The sequence below is a fragment of the Musca autumnalis genome, unplaced genomic scaffold (genome assembly GCF_047663935.1).
Source record: "Musca autumnalis isolate F117 unplaced genomic scaffold, ASM4766393v1 scaffold_5, whole genome shotgun sequence".
NCBI lineage: Eukaryota > Metazoa > Arthropoda > Insecta > Diptera > Muscidae > Musca > Musca autumnalis.
This window is the reverse complement of record NW_027412088.1, coordinates 172768348-172789204: the sequence shown is the minus strand read 5'-3', so window position 1 is coordinate 172789204 and position 20857 is coordinate 172768348. Positions and strand designations below refer to the sequence as shown.

General features: G+C 33.1%; 1 protein-coding gene across 2 annotated transcripts in view; it reads right to left on the bottom strand.

The window, feature by feature from the left end:
- LOC141406814 (uncharacterized) overlaps positions 1 to 8456 on the bottom strand; it is a 108382-nt gene extending 99926 nt beyond the window's left edge. The window contains exon 1 of one of the 2 annotated variants that reach the window (XM_073992863.1): positions 7859 to 8456. The gene's annotated coding sequence lies outside the window, so the exon portion shown is untranslated. The remainder of the gene's footprint in view (positions 1 to 7858) is intronic. The other variant, XM_073992864.1, reaches the window with a different exon arrangement.
- Positions 8457 to 20857: the final 12401 nt, after the last annotated feature.

Here is a 20857-nt window from a genome sequence, read left to right as displayed (position 1 = left end):
AGGATCTTCTTTACATAGACGACCTCTTAAAGGGTTTTTCTATACATAGAAGATCTACTAAGTATATCTTCTGTACATAGAAGACCTATCAATGGGGTCTTCTGTAGGTATAGGTGTATTCTGTAAATAGAAGACCTTTCTAAAGGTGTCTTCTATACATAAATAACCTCCTAAAGTATCTTCCGTACATAAAGAAACCTCCTAAAGGTGTCTTCTATACATAGAAGATCTTCCAATAAATATTATACAGAGTCTTCTGTACATAGAAGTCCTTTTAAAAGGATATTATATGCAAAGAAGACATCCTAAAGATGTATTCTATACATCAAAGACCTCCTAAAGGGCCTTCTAAACATCGATGACCTTCTTTTTCTATCCATAAAACACCTCATAAAGGGGTCTCCTATCAATAGAAGACCTCCTAATCTCCCTTAGAAGACATCCTAAGGGGTTTTCTATAAATAAAATACATCTTCAATGGATATTCTATAAATAGAAGACATCCTAAAGGGGTCTTCCTTAACTACAAGACCTGCTAAAGGGGTCTTCTGTACATAGAAGACCAACTAAAGAAGTCTTCTATACATAAAAGGCTTCCTCAAGGGGTCTTCTACTAATAGAAGGAAGAGACGACCTCATATGATAGTCTTGTATCCATAGAAGACCTTATAAGGATGTCTTCTATCCATAGATGACATTTTAAAGGGGACTTTTCTCCATAGAAGATCTCCTAAAGTGGGCTTCTATACACAGAAAACCTTCTAAGGGGGGATTACATTAAATAGAAAATTACCTAAAGGGGTCTTATATAAATACAAGACCTCCTAAAGGGATCTTCTAAACAAAAAATACCTCCTAAATGGAAGACATCATAAATCGGACTTTTATACATAGAACTAGAGGACTTTATAGGGAGTCTTCTGTTCAAAGAAAACCGCCTAGGGGAGGTCTTCTGAGCATAGAAGTGCTAATAAATGTGTCTTCTTTTTATTGGAGACCTCCTAAAGGGGTCTTTTAGACATAGAAGAGCTCCTATAGGCATCCTCTATAAACAAGGACTTCCCAAGGGGCTTTCTATACATAGAAGACTTCATAAAGGGGCCTTCTATATAGAAAAGAAGACATGGAGGAGAAGACCTCCTTCCCGATATTGAAGACTATCTCAGCGGAGGTGTTTTATTCATAGAAGAAATCCTAAAGGGATCCTAAAAGGGGTTTCTATACAAGAAGACATTCTCAAGGGTGTTATATTTCTTGAAGACATCATAAGCAGTCTTTTTTCGATAGAAGAGACCTCTTCTGTACATAGAACACATCCTAAAGGTGTCTCCTATCTATAGGAGATTTCCAAAGGGCCTCCTATATATATAGAAACACTACTAAAGGGGTCTTCTGTACACAGGAGATCACCTAGGTTAGGTTTGGGGATGTGCAGCCACTAAGTGTGACTGTGTCCGGTCCATTGTGATCATCCAAAAAAGGTATAGAAGTAGAGTATGTGGTAGAAACCTGTAAACCTATACATTGAAGACCCCTTAAAGGAGCCCTATATACATAGAAGAACTCCCAATGGGTTCTTCTATACATAGAAGACTATCTAAAGTGGTCTTCCGTGCATAGAAGAAATCCTAAATATTTATTCTATCACAGAAGACCTCATAATGGGGCCTCCTATCCATAGAAGTCTAAATCACGAGGTCTTTTGTAGATAGAAGAGGACTTCCAAATAGGATTAACTCTCCATAGAATATTTCCTAAGGAGGATATACTATAATTCCTCAGATTTTAGGCATATCTTGTCCATAGCGGCACATTTTACCCAATGTAACCCTTTTAATTAGTTAAGGTTTGGCTACTTATTAAAAACTTCATTTTGAGCAATTTATTTCCACGCAGCGTGTTGGTAAAGAAAGTGTCACAAATAAAATTTGGTTAACAGGTAGTTTCCGTCTGTGTCTATAAACGAAAAATTCCTAGTGAGGCAAAATCAAAGGTCAAGCAGCACGTAGTACCTAAGGCTACATGAATTGAATCGTTGGCGTGACAGCACCTATGGACATGCTTGCATTCTTCTGGAGCTAGGTCCAAAGCTTAGCTTAAATCTGCAGGGGAAATTCAGCGACTACTTATCACCAGTCTAAAGATATGAAGATATTGAGGTCGTTATCCCTATTAGAGATGACTGGACGGTCTGACTTTCTACACAGACGGTTCCAAGATGGTACCGGAGCTGGCGTCTTCTGCGAAAAGCTTTGTCTTGAATACTCATTATCCCTATTAGAGATGACTGGACGGTCTGACTTTCTACACAGACGGTTCCAAGATGGTACCGGAGCTGGCGTCTTCTGCGAAAAGCTTTGTCTTGAATACTCATATAGATTAAACAGCGACTGTAGTGTTTTCCAAGCCGAAATCTTCGCGATCAGAATGGCTGCAGAGTTAATAAAAAGTCTGATGGAGAAATCTTTGAACCGGTAACTATCTTCGTTGATAGTCAGCCGGCTCTTAAAGCCATCAAATCCTCCAATATCATGTCTGAGGCCGTTCTTGAGTGTAGAACTGCTTTGGCGAACCTCACTAACGCTGTCCGACTCTACTGGGTACCGGGACACTGTGACATTGTGGGAAACGAGAAGGCAGATGAACTGGCAAGACATGGATCTCAATCAACAAGTCAAGCTATCACTGATTCTATCAAACCACCCATATGTCACGTTTTTCGGAAGGTGGAGACGTTCTTTGAATAACGAGCTAAGGAACTATGGCATAATGAATCAAGGTGCAACGTGTCAAGGGCCATTTGGCCAACTCTATCAGCAAACAGAACAACTTCACTCTTAAATTTGAGCAAATCTGAAATCAGGATATTAACGGGAGTCATTACCGGTCATTGCAACATCCGAGCTTTTATCGGCAAATGGCAGGATGATGGCGTGGACTATTGCAGGCTCTGTGAAGATGAGGAGGAAACGGAGACGATTGAGCATATTTTATGTCGTTGCTATGTTAACTCGAAAGCGATATAGATTAACAGGAATATGCTTTCCTCCAAGCTTAACCTTCTACTCAAACATGAAACCAACAATCATAAACATCCAACAATCATAATCATCAAAAATTTGAATTGGCTGGGACGGCGCGACCCATAAGCGTAACTACTTCTCTGACAGTTTTCTACCATCACCAAATAATTATTTTTTTTCTCTTGTCTCTCTTCTTTTGTCTTTTCAGGTACTTCTGAACTTCTCTTTCCACTTTATGGATGATAACAATGGACCGAAAGGTCTCCGAGTGGCGTAGTCAGTATATGTATATTGGCTACACATCCCCAAACGTAACCTAACCTACCTCGTGCAAAATTTCGTGATTACTGAGCTATAATTGCGGCCTGTAGCGTGTTTATGATTACACTACAAACAAATAACAGGGCATGGCACAATTACCCAGGTAGTGGCATCGTAAAATTTTGAATATGTTATGTCAAAACTTTCTTTATGTTGTTTGGTAAATTACAACAAAACTAATTTTTTATAAAGGGATTTGACTTTTCATATTCGAACAGCTGGTGTGATACCACTACCTGGTAGTTCTGCCATGTAACAGGGTATATTAGGCTGTAACTCTGTTATCTTAACATGTACACCAACACAATTGAAATCAATAGAAATGCCAAGCTTTTCTCTTCCAAGTACAGCTTACTTGCCGGGAATGTCTCTTCCAGGAATAAAGATATAACCTGTATATAAAATTTTTCACAATTTTTACACAAAAGTTTTGGTCCATTTAACCCTCTAAATATTATCTGATCGCCATCTCAAATTGCAAGCTTCTTCTTTGTCATATACTCTTATTTAAAATGTCGAGGTGATCTGCCTATTATTGCGACCTACAAAATCGGAAAAAATGTATGTTTTTGGTCCAATTTCACCCGCTAAATATTTCACGATAATCACCAATTTAAATAGCGATCTATTCTGATGTGAAACCGACCTCCATACCAAATTTCGTGACGATCGGTCCATAATTGCGGCCTGGAGTTTGATTACAATTTATAATGGACAGACGGACACACATCTCAAAATCGCTTTATTTCGCCGAGATATGAACATTGGTATAACACATTGGGGGTCTCCGACGAATATTTCGCGGTGTAACATGAATTTTTACCAAAACAAACTTATAATACCCTTTCTACATAGTGGTGTACGGTATAAAAATAAAATATTAGATAGGTATATTAGTTTGCGGATTAGCTTATAATAGAAAAGGTCAATTTCGATCCAAAAGATCAGTTATTTGCAATAAACTTTTAATTTCAGTAGAGCGATTCTCTAAAGGTAAGGTCACATGGCGGAATAAGAATGTGTTACATCGATAACAATAATCGGGTCATTTACCACACCAAACGTCAAAATAACGCATTACTGTGAATTGCTTGATTACCTTTTGTATTTAATTTTAACAAAATAATGCATTTTGACAACTAATGTGAGCTAATATGAATCAGGGTGCACTCCCTTGTCCCGTCTAGGATGTTTGTGTGTTTTTGTTGAAAGTGAATATTTCTGAATTATTTTCTAATTTTATTTAATCGTTTAATTTTGGGAATCCTTTTCTTGGGCAATAAAGTTAAAAAAATTGAATGAATCGTCGAAAGAAACTTCCAAAAATCATTTATTCCTAACTTCTTTTATACCCAGGTTACACTATACCGGATTAACCGAGTGGGCTTGGATTTAAAATGTCAATTCCATAGCGCAAACGTCAAATAAATCCTCACGAAGTGGGTTAACCCGGCAAAAAAAAACTCTAGTGTAACCGTACTATTAAATGGTATCTTGTTCTCTGTGAGCAGGTCTGATATAAACGTAGCCTTAGTACGTTTTTTTCTAACGGCGTCATCAGTTTTTGTTACGCCTCAAAACTCTATAAACTTTGTTTACATTTAATCAAAGAGAATTTTATATTCATCCACTGAGAGATTAACAAGGAAATTTTTTATAAAATGTTATAAAAAATCAAATTGTATATAAAATCAAGGCTAATATTAGAATAAATAAGAAAAATATATTGTTACAATAACAGTGTGTGTGTGACTATTGTGAATGATCAAATAAGAAACTAGAAGAACAGCTGACAAGTTTGTTTGCCAAATAATGTATCCTTTTTGCTACTTCAAAATCGAATAAGGCACACATTTGCATGGAAATATGTGATAACCAAAAGGAACAAGACACGTTTAATATATATTTTTTCACCTTTTTCTCTTTTCCACTAATTGCCTTTACTGTTGTGAGCATGGCACAACTACCCAGGTAGTGGCATCGTAAAATGTTGAATATGCTATGTCAAAAATATCTTTATGTTCGGGCAATTACAGCAAAATTAATTTTTTACGTTTAAGGAATTTTACATTTCATATTCGAACAGCTGTTGTGATACCACCATTGTGCCATGGTTGTGAGAGAAATAATAGTTGTTACATCAAAAACAATTGAGTTGTCAAAATGTATTATTGTGAATTGAATCACATGCAAAACGTAAACAAAAGAAAACGAAATGTAAACAAATGTACAAATGTTGACGGTTGGTCTGAATTTGAGCAACTAATGCAACTAACGCCTTATAGAAATACTGTTTCCTGCATTTGGGAACGAATTGCTAATCAGGAATTTGAGTATTACTCTTGTTGTTATAATGTTAAACATTTTTTTTTTAAATTCAGAGAGAAACAACAGTTATTGAAAGATGCAAAAATTAATAAATGAAATAATTTATATGTAATACAGGTCCACGCTTTCGTATAGCCCCCATACAAAATGACGCGTGACGCGTCGTCGTTTTAAGGAATTTTTAAGATATTTGGCCCATTTTACCACCGAATTGGTTGTAATTTAGTACTTTGTGTCTCCAGAGGCCAAAAAATATTCCTACCAAAGTTGGGTTATATAGGTCCACGTTTTGGTATAGCCCCCATATAAAGTACGCGTCATTTTAATATATTTTGAATGTATTAGACCCATTTGACTACAGAATTGGTTGTAATTTGGTATTTTGTGTCTTCAGAGGCCAGAAAACATTCCTACCAAAGTTGGGTTATATAGGTCCACGTTTTGGTATAGGCCCCACATAAGGCCCCTTATAAAGTACGCGTCATTTTTAATATATTTTGAATCTATTAGACCCATTTGACCAAAGAATCGGTTGTAACTTTGTATTTTGTGTTTCCAGAGGCTAAGAAACATTTCTACCATAAAATGTTTATATAGGTCCACGTGTTGATATAGCCCCCATAATACAATATCTCCCGATTTTCGATATTTTGAACGTTTTAGCCTCATTATCACACCGAGATGGCTGAAATTTGGTATTTAGTCTTCTTTAGGCGTATAAAACTTTCCCCCAGAAATTTGTAGGTATAAGTCCACGCCATCATATAGCCCCATAGAACGGTACCTTCCGAATTTCGGTATTTTGAAGGTTGTGGCCACATTAATCCACCGAAATGGCTGAAATTTGTGGTGGAGGGTATAAAAAGTTCGGCCCGACCGAACTTAACGCTTTTCTTACTTGTTACTATTTTTTTCGATAACATAAAGGAAAAAAATGTTATCGTAGTACAAAGCAGTAGCTTCTTGCAGGTACTGCAAAAGAGCAATTATGTTATAATAGAGTTTATATTATGAGCACATATTTTTATTCCAATGTTTACATATGCATTGTGAATTATCTAGTTAGAATCAACAAAGTTAATGGTTTAGCAAAGACATAACAATGGATGCCATAGTGGAAGTTCTTCAAAAAGCACTAAAAACGCAAATCAATTTGTAAATACAAATTAAAGAATGGTCAAATCACTGGTTTTATAAAATAACAAAAGCGGAATGCTTACATATATCCACTTTGCTTTCAACAAAACGATACTATTGTGAATGATTTCATTTGCACTTTAACATGACGAACGAAACGCCGGCAACTCTTTAATTAGGCACAAGAAATCCAATTGATTTATGAAATATAAATAACTATACATTTTACTATAATAAATGTGAATAAATAATTATATCATTTAAAATTGACATTTATTTGTTTTCATCCAAAAATCAACACATTTTTCTTCACTGTATATTTTTATTGAATGGTTGGCAACAACACAAATAGGATTTGATAATATTCCAAATATAAATATATGGCAATTACAACACTCCAGTCAGTCCTTTATATAAATTTCCAAAGGTGACCCGAATGAAACAAGCCATCAACATGGATGAGAAGAAGAAACAACAGCACAGACACAAGCTAACGAATTTCGTCGGTAATAGCTGCTGATGGGATGACCAACATCCACATTAACAGACATGAAGTGTAAGAGAGGGTTACGACGACTGGCAGCTACCAGCTAGCTAGTATAGCTAGTATCTAGTAGCTATCTAATAAGAAAATGTATGACAAAAAATACACAAAACCAAAATACAATAAAAACAGAACGCTTGACTGCTATAATGAGATTATATTGAAATACGGAATTTGTAACAAAATAAACGTCATATAAAACAGCCGAGCTAAACGTATTAAGGAAAATAAACTAAACAAACATAGAAGAAAATGTAAAACAAATTCAAGCAAAATGCCCCTGCATTTGCTTAAAAATCAATATTACACTATATCATTTGACAAATTTCCCCATTAATTATCAAAACTAATTGAACAAAAAAATTCGTTTGGTCTCATTAAAAATTTATGTGTATTACACATACTGTATGAAGCAGCAGGCAGCTAGGGGGTCGGGTCAGGTCATAAAATAAGAAACACTGTTCATATTTGCAACACCACTCTCCATCATCGTCAATGTACTTACCCCAAGCTTTGTAGAACAAGTTTTCAGCTTCCTTTTTTATGCTTCGTTTAATGAACATTCACTTTTTTTGTTACATACTAAAGAAGGGCACAATAAAACAACAACACTTTATAAATTAAATATTCTGTCATTACATTAACATTGAATTCACTTTTTATAAATATAATTTAATGAGATAAACACACAGTTTTTGCATTGTTTTTTTTTTCTTTGCGAAATAAAACACTGATGTTTGGTGTACGTGACGAGAAAATTGTCCATTCACAATAATGCAACCAGATTGGTTGAAACGTCTTCAAATGTCTTTGCAACAAACTTGGCAATTCACTGTGGAGTAATAGCCCCCGTACACACACATACACTTTTTACGAACAATAATACTTTTTTACATCACTTTTTCCGATGGAAATTCTTGTTAAATTCATAGTCTTTTTGTTATTTCATGTGTACAGAGCTTTATTTGATGTTTTCGAATAGTTTTACTGTAGTCAGATTATTATAAAACAGTGCTTTTAACAAAATTGTTCAGAAGAAAAACGAAAAACTTTTTTGTTGACTTTTCTCTTTTTGCCCGTAGGGATATGTAAGTGTGACTTTCGATAAATCGATTATTTAGTTGTTTGAAAGTCCAAAAATTGAAGTCGACTTTTGGTTATAGAGAAAATCGAAAGGTCGATTGTTCATGGTGGACTTTTCTGTTTTTGTAAAACTGCTTGCCTGTCACCTTGCCTGTCACACGTGATCATGGTCTCTTGTTGTCTCTTTTTATCTAAATTTGGTTTTGTAACATTTTAAAAAGCATTCGTCTATTTCGGAAAGCTTTTATATTTTTTTTTTTGTTTCCATTATACTTATTTTGTAAATTTCGCATCTGCTATTAAACCTAAAGTGTGTCGCTCGATGGCAACCCCGATAAACAAACAGAAGCAAAACAAACAATCAGAAAAAATGTAAACAAAAAAAAATAATTGTGATGTATAATAGGTCTCTACGATAACATAAAAATTTGTACAAATTCGTGCAAATTTTTACTGAATGCTGTTCAATAACAAAATTGTCCAGCAAAAGAGAGCGAGTTTGGAGAGATTTTTGAAGAGTTTTGTGACAGAGCTGGTCGAACTTACAAATTTTTACGGGACAAATTTTCCCAGCAAAAATTTGTAAGTTCGACCAGCTTACAGTATGCAAAGTTCATATTCGTACACCCCTAAAAAATGAATAAAATCGTTATTAATTGTATATTTTATCTGCAAATATGAAATAATTGATAGGAATTACCATAACGAAGAAAGATTTAAGAATAATAAAACAAATTTTTAATTTACTCCGTCATTTAGGATAGATGGCGCCTGTGTGGGTGGCAAAGTTCGTATTCGTACACCTATAAGCTCTATATATTTGGAGTTTTTAAGAATTTGCAAAGCAAAATACCGTAAATTTTTGTTCTTTTCTTCTTTTGGAATGCCTCTGCTGTAGAAATATGTAAAAATAACGGTAATTTGATTAAAAATTGTGCATGAATAAAAAGTCGGACGAATATTTGAAATACTTAAAAAAAATGTGCTAGATATGATTAACTATTGCAATTTATTCCCGAATTTTGGACGAAAATAGCTAATAGCAGTCCTTCTGTAACACATTTCGAGGTCTAATATGAAAAAATGTGGTCAGCGTTTGGAAATGCAAAGAAACGTAATCCGAGCTTAGGTAAAGTCAACACATTTTTGGTTTTTACTTGGTGAAAATAACAAGTTTCGTTTTATATTTGACATTAAATGTAAAACTTCAATACATTTAATGTCAAATATACGGTTTCGAAAATCATTTTATGTCAACGCATAGCGGAAATTACAAGGAATAATCAATTTTTAAGTAAGACAATTTCCCCGAAAAATAATACATTTCTTCAAAAGGTTGCCCCACGTTCATTCCTGGACAATTTACTTCATTCTTTTGACATTTTTGAACTCATTTTGGATCCTTCGGTAAAGAAATATAATTTTCAAGAAGTAAAAATCATTATTTTCGCAATTTTGGCAGTCATAACCCTTGTTCATGATAAGCGCAGAATTTCAGTCGTACGCAGACAGTATGAAAACTTGTACAGTTTCATTTTTCTTCATAATTTCTCACAGTTTTCGACATAAAATGATTTTCGAAACCGTATTCTAAAACTTCAATACATTTTATGTCAAATATAAAACGAAACTTGCGATTTTTACCAAGTAAAAACCAAAAATGTGTTGACTTTACCTAAGCCCGGATTACGTTTCTTTGCATTTCCAAACTCTGACAAAATTTATTTTTATATTAGACCTCGAATATTGTTACAGAAGGACTGCTATTAGCTATTTTCGTCCCAAATTCGGTAATAAATTGCAATAGTTAATCATATATAGCAGATTTTTCTTAAGTATTTCAAATATTCGTCCGACGTTTTATTCATACAAAAATTTTAATAAAATTACCGTTATTTTACATGTTTCTATAGCAGAGGCATTCCAAAAGAAGAAAAGAACAAAAATGTGCGGTATTTTGCTTTGAAAATCCTTAAAAACTCCAAATATATAGTGCTTATAGGTGTACGAATACGAACTTTGCCAACCACACAGGCGCCATCTATACCTAAATGAAGGAATAAATTAAAAATTTGTTTTGTTATTCTTAAATCTTTCTTCGTTATGGTAATTCCTATCAATTATTTCATATTTGCACATAAAATATGGAATTAATAACGATTTTATTCATTTTTTAGGGGTGTACGAATATGAACTTTGCATACTGTACCTTTAATCAGCTGTTCAATGTAAACAACTTGAAATGTTAACATTTTTGACCAAGAAAATGTCACAATTTCACATTTTCTAAATAAGTCCCGGGCCACACTAAGAATAGTTTCACCGAAATTTTGACATGAAAGTAAAAGAAAATGTAAAATAAAATGGTCTGTTTGTTTCATACGAATATTGCAACAAAGCAAAATTGCAGAACACATGAAACCGTGTACACTAGTTTCTTGAAATTATGAATTTTTCCCAAAAAATGCAAAGTTTCATGTCAAAATTTCATTGAAATTACTCTAGTCTGGCCTGGGACTAACAGGGTGTTTTGTTAAAATGCTTGCTGTCACACGAACCGTTCGTACTAAAACGTATACGTTCAAAATTTGGTTCTTGTAAAATTTTACGAACCATTCGTTTTTATCTAAAAGCTTTCGCCTATTTCATAAAAGCTTTTATATATCAGGTTTTCCATGATAATTATTTTGTGAATTTTGAATAGGCATCTGCACCTAAAATGTTTTACTTGATGGCAACCCCGATAAAAAGATGACAAAAAAATAAGAAAAAAATGTAATCAAATTTGTCCAAAAATAATTGTGATGTAGGTACATGTACGCGTGTGTTTCTATGGAAATAAATAAAATTGAATTCCCTTTCAGTTTTCGTGTGTTTTGTGTCAATTATTACTCAAATTATTTAAGCTCTGTTCCTTTACGTTCAAGAATCTTCAAGTTTTACAACTTTTTACTCGAAAAGCGTTCCTTTACTTCACACACTATTGGCCTGTTCCAGAACTGCAAGAATCTACTAATTTTTACTATTTCTTCCGATAACATAAAGGAAAAAATGTTATCGTAGTAAAAAATAGTAGCCTCTTGCAGGTTCTGGAACAGAGCAAATACAATTCATATGGGAGCAGTTTTCAACTTTTACTACTTTTGCCGGTTTTACCATTTTCTGAAGTAAAGGAACATACCATTAATTTTTATTCAAAACGATGGGCATGGTACAAATACACAGGTAGCCGCATCGGCAATTGTTGGTAACATAAGATGTCAGAATTTGACATCAATTCAATGCAATTGGCACATTATGTTACCATCAGCTGGCTTGATAATGCTACCTGTATTATTGTACCATGACGATGGGTATTTTCCATTCGTTAATTTTTGACGCATTCTTTCATCTGATTTTGTTACGAAAACCAAAAAAAATACGAAAATACCAAAGCAAATCTTCCTAAAAATATTGAATTTCGTTTTGAAGGACAATAACTACTTCCAGTGCAATGACAAAATGTACCATCAGACTTATGGTATGCCAATGGGCAATCCATTATCTCCTACGATTGCAAACATCGTACTTGACACGCTACTAGACGACGTTATTGCAGAACTCAACGAACAGAATATCACAATAAAATTGCTTACGAAATATGTGGATGATATATTTGCAATTATAAATAAAAAAGACGAGGAAACGATACTAAACCTTCTTAATAAATACCATCAAAAATTAAAATTTACTATTGAAAAGGAAGAATTTCAAAAATTACCATATCTGGACATGTTAATAATAAAAGAAGATGACAAATTATTAACTGAATGGTACACAAAAGAAACATCATCAGGAAGAATTATAAACTATCACTCGACGCAACCAAAAAACATGAAAATTAACACAGCAAGAAGCCTTTTAAATAAGATATTAAATATAACTGACGACAAATTTTTGAAGAAAAACATAAAAAAGTTCGCTGGGATATTGGAGAAAAATAGTTACCCAATTAACGTTATCAATCACATAATAAATAACATTAATATTAAAAACAATTGCCAAAATGAAAAAGAAACGACTGATAATTATTTTTTCAGTGTACCATATTTGCCAAAATTGACGGACACAAAAAACCTAAGAAGCATCATCAAAGACACAACAACAACAAAGGTAGCACACAAATCAAACGAAACATTGAGAACGATATTCAAAAGACCAAAAACAAAAGAGGAAAAAATGAACCAGAACAATGTTGTGTATGAGATCACATGTAAGGGCAACGAGAAGGAAGAATGCGGGAAGGTGTATGTAGGCACAACAAAGCGAATGCTATCAGTGAGAGTGGGTGAACATCAAGCAGATGTAAAAAAGAAGACAGAAAAAACCGCGCTATCACAACATATGAAAGAGAATGACCATACAGCTGATTGGAAAAATGTCAAAATATTAGATAAAGAAAAAAGGCAAAACAGGAGATACACACTTGAAAGCCTACGTATACAACAACGACTTGACATATCTATGAACACAAAAGAGGACAAAGATAAAACCAATCTTCAGTATTCCATTGCAATAACATAACGACACCTGTGATTTAGCTTTAATTTTTACTGTGATTTATTTATTTATTTTAATTATTTATTTTTATTATATTAATTATGTGTTGTGGAGTCCAGTTTTTAATATTAATAATAATAGATGATTATGAAAAATAAATAATGTAAGTTAAAAAAAATTAAAGTGCAATAGAAAAATAATGTAATTAAAATTTTAAAATTTCTTCCAAAATTGTTACCAGATTTTCAATAAAAAGCTCTTGAAAAAGCTGGAAAAAAGCCAGCGAAACGTCGAGCAGAAAATGAAATAAAACTTGTTTTTATTGTCATAAAGCAATCTGACCACGAAAAGCCCAACAAAATACATAATAAAGAAAATAAAAAATTACATTGGTCAAAAATATTAAACAGAAACAGATATCGGAGGGCCAGCCGACAAAAAAGAAAACACAAGAAATTCTGGAATATCATCAATAACAACAACACCAAAAATGAGAAACTTCTTTGAACACATAAACTACAAATACAACAAGGAAACCACATTCACACTTAAAAGATACTGCAGAGCAATAGAAAAATTAGCAAAACATATGGAAAGATCACACTTTTTACAAACATGTAGGAAATACGGAATTATACCTAAACATATCTCTCACTCCATAAAAGAATCAATCTCATTATTTTCAAATACAAAAACACAACAACAGGCAGAAAAAGTAAGGAATAACTTTAAAGGTAAACTTCTCAACTTAGAAATAAGAGAGACACATATACAAATTACAAGAACAAAACAAACAATCATGGTACAAATACACAGGTAGCCGCATCGGCAATTGTTGGTAACATAAGGTGTCAAAATTTGACGTCAATTCAATGGACTTGACACATTATGTTACCATCAGCTGGCCTGATAATGCTACCTGTATTATTGTACCATGCAAACAATATCACAGTTAGAAGAAATAATGCTAAATACACTGGAAAAAACAGAACTTAAAAAATTTAAAGACGACCAATGGAATAGATACTATAATATAAGAGCACAATCTAAAAAGACACACTTGTCCAAGATCAACAAATTGAAGGATGACAAATTCTCGGAATACAACATAATCTTAAACGATGACTGGTTTGTAAACTGCACTAATTTTGAGTTCAAAAAAGAACACAAATGGATATTGTCAATGGGGAAGAAATTTGCATTACCAGTGACAAGAAAGAATTTCAATCCTGTATCACTTATAGCCGACATTGAACAATGGGTTCAAACTTTAAAAGACGACACAGAAAAGGATTTAACCAGGGCAAAAATAGCAAACCGAATAACAACTTACAAAAGAAATATTTATAACAACGAAAAAGAGAAATTTATACTAGGGATTTTTCAAGATACTAAACAATATCTAAAAGAAATAAGTAATAAAATAATCATAACATCGGCAGACAAAGGAAATAAGACTGTGATAATGTATAAAGAAGACTACACGGAAAAACTCAACAAATTACTTGAAGATAAATCGACGTACAAGATAATAAGAGAGGATCCAACACAGAAACTTCAAAAAATAAACAATAACTTAGTATCCGAACTACAGAATAAAGATATAATTACAAAATGGGAAAAATCGCAATTGACAAGTATAGGCGCAAGAGCCCCAGAACTTTATGGACTACCAAAGATCCACAAAGAAAACAACCCCCTTAGACCGATTGCATCCTTGATAAATGTACCATGCTACAATTTGGCCCAATATATAGGAAAAATCCTGAAAACACTAGTATCGCCAACGTATAATGTAAAAAATAGTATGGAAGTAAAAGAAAAATTAAAAGACATAACCTTGGACAAGGACGACATTATTGTTTCATTTGACGTAGTATCGTTGTTCACAAATATACCAACACATCTAGCCATAAAAAACATCATGGAAAAATGGACAATTCTCCAAGAAACAACCAAAATACCAAAGCAAATCTTCCTAAAAATATTGAATTTCGTTTTGAAGGACAATAACTACTTCCAGTGCAATGACAAAATGTACCATCAGACTTATGGTATGCCAATGGGCAATCCATTATCTCCTACGATTGCAAACATCGTACTTGACACGCTACTAGACGACGTTATTGCAGAACTCAACGAACAGAATATCACAATAAAATTGCTTACGAAATATGTGGATGATATATTTGCAATTATAAATAAAAAAGACGAGGAAACGATACTAAACCTTCTTAATAAATACCATCAAAAATTAAAATTTACTATTGAAAAGGAAGAATTTCAAAAATTACCATATCTGGACATGTTAATAATAAAAGAAGATGACAAATTATTAACTGCAAGAAGCCTTTTAAATAAGATATTAAATATAACTGACGACAAATTTTTGAAGAAAAACATAAAAAAGTTCGCTGGGATATTGGAGAAAAATAGTTACCCAATTAACGTTATCAATCACATAATAAATAACATTAATATTAAAAACAATTGCCAAAATGAAAAAGAAACGACTGATAATTATTTTTTCAGTGTACCATATTTGCCAAAATTGACGGACACAAAAAACCTAAGAAGCATCATCAAAGACACAACAACAACAAAGGTAGCACACAAATCAAAACGAAACATTGAGAACGATATTCAAAAGACCAAAAACAAAAGAGGAAAAAATGAACCAGAACAATGTTGTGTATGAGATCACATGTAAGGGCAACGAGAAGGAAGAATGCGGGAAGGTGTATGTAGGCACAACAAAGCGAATGCTATCAGTGAGAGTGGGTGAACATCAAGCAGATGTAAAAAAGAAGACAGAAAAAACCGCGCTATCACAACATATGAAAGAGAATGACCATACAGCTGATTGGAAAAATGTCAAAATATTAGATAAAGAAAAAAGGCAAAACAGGAGATACACACTTGAAAGCCTACGTATACAACAACGACTTGACATATCTATGAACACAAAAGAGGACAAAGATAAAACCAATCTTCAGTATTCCATTGCAATAACATAACGACACCTGTGATTTAGCTTTAATTTTTACTGTGATTTATTTATTTATTTTAATTATTTATTTTTATTATATTAATTATGTGTTGTGGAGTCCAGTTTTTAATATTAATAATAATAGATGATTATGAAAAATAAATAATGTAAGTTAAAAAAAATTAAAGTGCAATAGAAAAATAATGTAATTAAAATTTTAAAATTTCTTCCAAAATTGTTACCAGATTTTCAATAAAAAGCTCTTGAAAAAGCTGGAAAAAAGCCAGCGAAACGTCGAGCAGAAAATGAAATAAAACTTGTTTTTATTGTCATAAAGCAATCTGACCACGAAAAGCCCAACAAAATACATAATAAAGAAAATAAAAAATTACATTGGTCAAAAATATTAAACAGAAACAGATATCGGAGGGCCAGCCGACAAAAAAGAAAACACAAGAAATTCTGGAATATCATCAATAACAACAACACCAAAAATGAGAAACTTCTTTGAACACATAAACTACAAATACAACAAGGAAACCACATTCACACTTAAAAGATACTGCAGAGCAATAGAAAAATTAGCAAAACATATGGAAAGATCACACTTTTTACAAACATGTAGGAAATACGGAATTATACCTAAACATATCTCTCACTCCATAAAAGAATCAATCTCATTATTTTCAAATACAAAAACACAACAACAGGCAGAAAAAGTAAGGAATAACTTTAAAGGTAAACTTCTCAACTTAGAAATAAGAGAGACACATATACAAATTACAAGAACAAAACAAACAATCATGGTACAAATACACAGGTAGCCGCATCGGCAATTGTTGGTAACATAAGGTGTCAAAATTTGACGTCAATTCAATGGACTTGACACATTATGTTACCATCAGCTGGCCTGATAATGCTACCTGTATTATTGTACCATGCAAACAATATCACAGTTAGAAGAAATAATGCTAAATACACTGGAAAAAACAGAACTTAAAAAATTTAAAGACGACCAATGGAATAGATACTATAATATAAGAGCACAATCTAAAAAGACACACTTGTCCAAGATCAACAAATTGAAGGATGACAAATTCTCGGAATACAACATAATCTTAAACGATGACTGGTTTGTAAACTGCACTAATTTTGAGTTCAAAAAAGAACACAAATGGATATTGTCAATGGGGAAGAAATTTGCATTACCAGTGACAAGAAAGAATTTCAATCCTGTATCACTTATAGCCGACATTGAACAATGGGTTCAAACTTTAAAAGACGACACAGAAAAGGATTTAACCAGGGCAAAAATAGCAAACCGAATAACAACTTACAAAAGAAATATTTATAACAACGAAAAAGAGAAATTTATACTAGGGATTTTTCAAGATACTAAACAATATCTAAAAGAAATAAGTAATAAAATAATCATAACATCGGCAGACAAAGGAAATAAGACTGTGATAATGTATAAAGAAGACTACACGGAAAAACTCAACAAATTACTTGAAGATAAATCGACGTACAAGATAATAAGAGAGGATCCAACACAGAAACTTCAAAAAATAAACAATAACTTAGTATCCGAACTACAGAATAAAGATATAATTACAAAATGGGAAAAATCGCAATTGACAAGTATAGGCGCAAGAGCCCCAGAACTTTATGGACTACCAAAGATCCACAAAGAAAACAACCCCCTTAGACCGATTGCATCCTTGATAAATGTACCATGCTACAATTTGGCCCAATATATAGGAAAAATCCTGAAAACACTAGTATCGCCAACGTATAATGTAAAAAATAGTATGGAAGTAAAAGAAAAATTAAAAGACATAACCTTGGACAAGGACGACATTATTGTTTCATTTGACGTAGTATCGTTGTTCACAAATATACCAACACATCTAGCCATAAAAAACATCATGGAAAAATGGACAATTCTCCAAGAAACAACCAAAATACCAAAGCAAATCTTCCTAAAAATATTGAATTTCGTTTTGAAGGACAATAACTACTTCCAGTGCAATGACAAAATGTACCATCAGACTTATGGTATGCCAATGGGCAATCCATTATCTCCTACGATTGCAAACATCGTACTTGACACGCTACTAGACGACGTTATTGCAGAACTCAACGAACAGAATATCACAATAAAATTGCTTACGAAATATGTGGATGATATATTTGCAATTATAAATAAAAAAGACGAGGAAACGATACTAAACCTTCTTAATAAATACCATCAAAAATTAAAATTTACTATTGAAAAGGAAGAATTTCAAAAATTACCATATCTGGACATGTTAATAATAAAAGAAGATGACAAATTATTAACTGCAAGAAGCCTTTTAAATAAGATATTAAATATAACTGACGACAAATTTTTGAAGAAAAACATAAAAAAGTTCGCTGGGATATTGGAGAAAAATAGTTACCCAATTAACGTTATCAATCACATAATAAATAACATTAATATTAAAAACAATTGCCAAAATGAAAAAGAAACGACTGATAATTATTTTTTCAGTGTACCATATTTGCCAAAATTGACGGACACAAAAAACCTAAGAAGCATCATCAAAGACACAACAACAACAAAGGTAGCACACAAATCAAAACGAAACATTGAGAACGATATTCAAAAGACCAAAAACAAAAGAGGAAAAAATGAACCAGAACAATGTTGTGTATGAGATCACATGTAAGGGCAACGAGAAGGAAGAATGCGGGAAGGTGTATGTAGGCACAACAAAGCGAATGCTATCAGTGAGAGTGGGTGAACATCAAGCAGATGTAAAAAAGAAGACAGAAAAAACCGCGCTATCACAACATATGAAAGAGAATGACCATACAGCTGATTGGAAAAATGTCAAAATATTAGATAAAGAAAAAAGGCAAAACAGGAGATACACACTTGAAAGCCTACGTATACAACAACGACTTGACATATCTATGAACACAAAAGAGGACAAAGATAAAACCAATCTTCAGTATTCCATTGCAATAACATAACGACACCTGTGATTTAGCTTTAATTTTTACTGTGATTTATTTATTTATTTTAATTATTTATTTTTATTATATTAATTATGTGTTGTGGAGTCCAGTTTTTAATATTAATAATAATAGATGATTATGAAAAATAAATAATGTAAGTTAAAAAAAATTAAAGTGCAATAGAAAAATAATGTAATTAAAATTTTAAAATTTCTTCCAAAATTGTTACCAGATTTTCAATAAAAAGCTCTTGAAAAAGCTGGAAAAAAGCCAGCGAAACGTCGAGCAGAAAATGAAATAAAACTTGTTTTTATTGTCATAAAGCAATCTGACCACGAAAAGCCCAACAAAATACATAATAAAGAAAATAAAAAATTACATTGGTCAAAAATATTAAACAGAAAAAGCTTTCATTTGTTTGTCACACGAATATAAACGTTAATCGCTTTGAAAACCAAATTGTGTCTTCGGTCATGAAATCGACGAACGAATGGGCAAAAACTTTTTACAGAACACGCTGTAAGTCAAATGCATTTTAAAATTTATGTTTTTGTTCCACTTGGTTTAAAATATCAAAAGTAACAAATAAAGGGCTGACTTTCTTGTAAGATTTTGCAAAATGTTGTTCGATAACTTTATAAAATTTTTCTTGCTTGAGAGAGTAAAATTCACTGAGAGAAGTTGTTGGAACTTGCTGTACCATGGTACAGACCTAATATCATGGCCCAATTATACACGTCCTCTCTCAAGCGAATTGAAACAAAAACAAGTAAGAACGTCGTTAAGTTCAGCCGGGCCGAACTTGTTATACCCTCCACCACAAGTTGTATTGAAGTAAAATGGAATAATAAGTTTCCTTTCGTGTATGAAGAAAACTTAATACTAAATTTCAGCAATTTCGGTAAAACAACGTGAGGCACCATTCTATGGGGGCTATTTCAAAACGTCGATCTATACCGACAAATTTCTGACGGAAACTTTATAGGCTCAAAGAAGACTAAGTCCCAATTTACATTGGGCGAGTTTACTTGCGGCAATTGTCATTTTGTAGGAGAGAGAGGTGAGGCATATGGTAACCCTTTGTCTCTCAGCACCCTCTCTCACCTACAAACTGACAATTGCCGCAAGTAAACTCGCCTAATGTAAATTGGGACTAACTACCAAATTTCCTATATTTCGGTAAGAGAATGTGGCTAAAACTTAAAAAATACCGAAAATCAAGAAGTACGCTTCTATGGGGATATAGGAAGACTTGGAGCTATACTGATAATACTCTTCTGGAATATTTTATAACTCTTGGAAGACTAAATAACGAATTTCAGCCATTTCGGTTGGATATTGACGTCACAATCTTCAGTATTACGAAAATCGGGAGGTACCGTTCTATGGGGGCTATATCGAAACGTGGACCTATACCGACGAATTTTACTCAGAAATGGGGCAATATGAAAGCGTGGACCTGTACAGACATATTTCTGGCGAACAGTTTTATATCACATTGAAGACTAAATACCAAATTTCAGCCATTTTGGTAAAATATTAAAGACACAACCTTCAAAATACGAAAAATCGGGAGGTACCTTTCCATGGGGGCTATATGAAGGCGTGGACCTATACCGACAAATTTAAGGGAAAGTTTGAGTATCCCCAACGCAGTCTAAATCCAAAATTTCAGTCATTTCGGTGGAATATTGAGACCACAACGTTCAAAATACCGAAAATCGGGAGGTACCGTTCTATGGGGGCTATATGAAGGCATGGACTGATACCGACAAAGTTCTGGGGGAAAGTTTTGTACCACCAACGTAGACTAAGTACCAAATTTCAGCCATTTCGGTGTGATAATGAAGCTAAAACCTTCAAAGTACCGAAAATCGGGAGGTACCG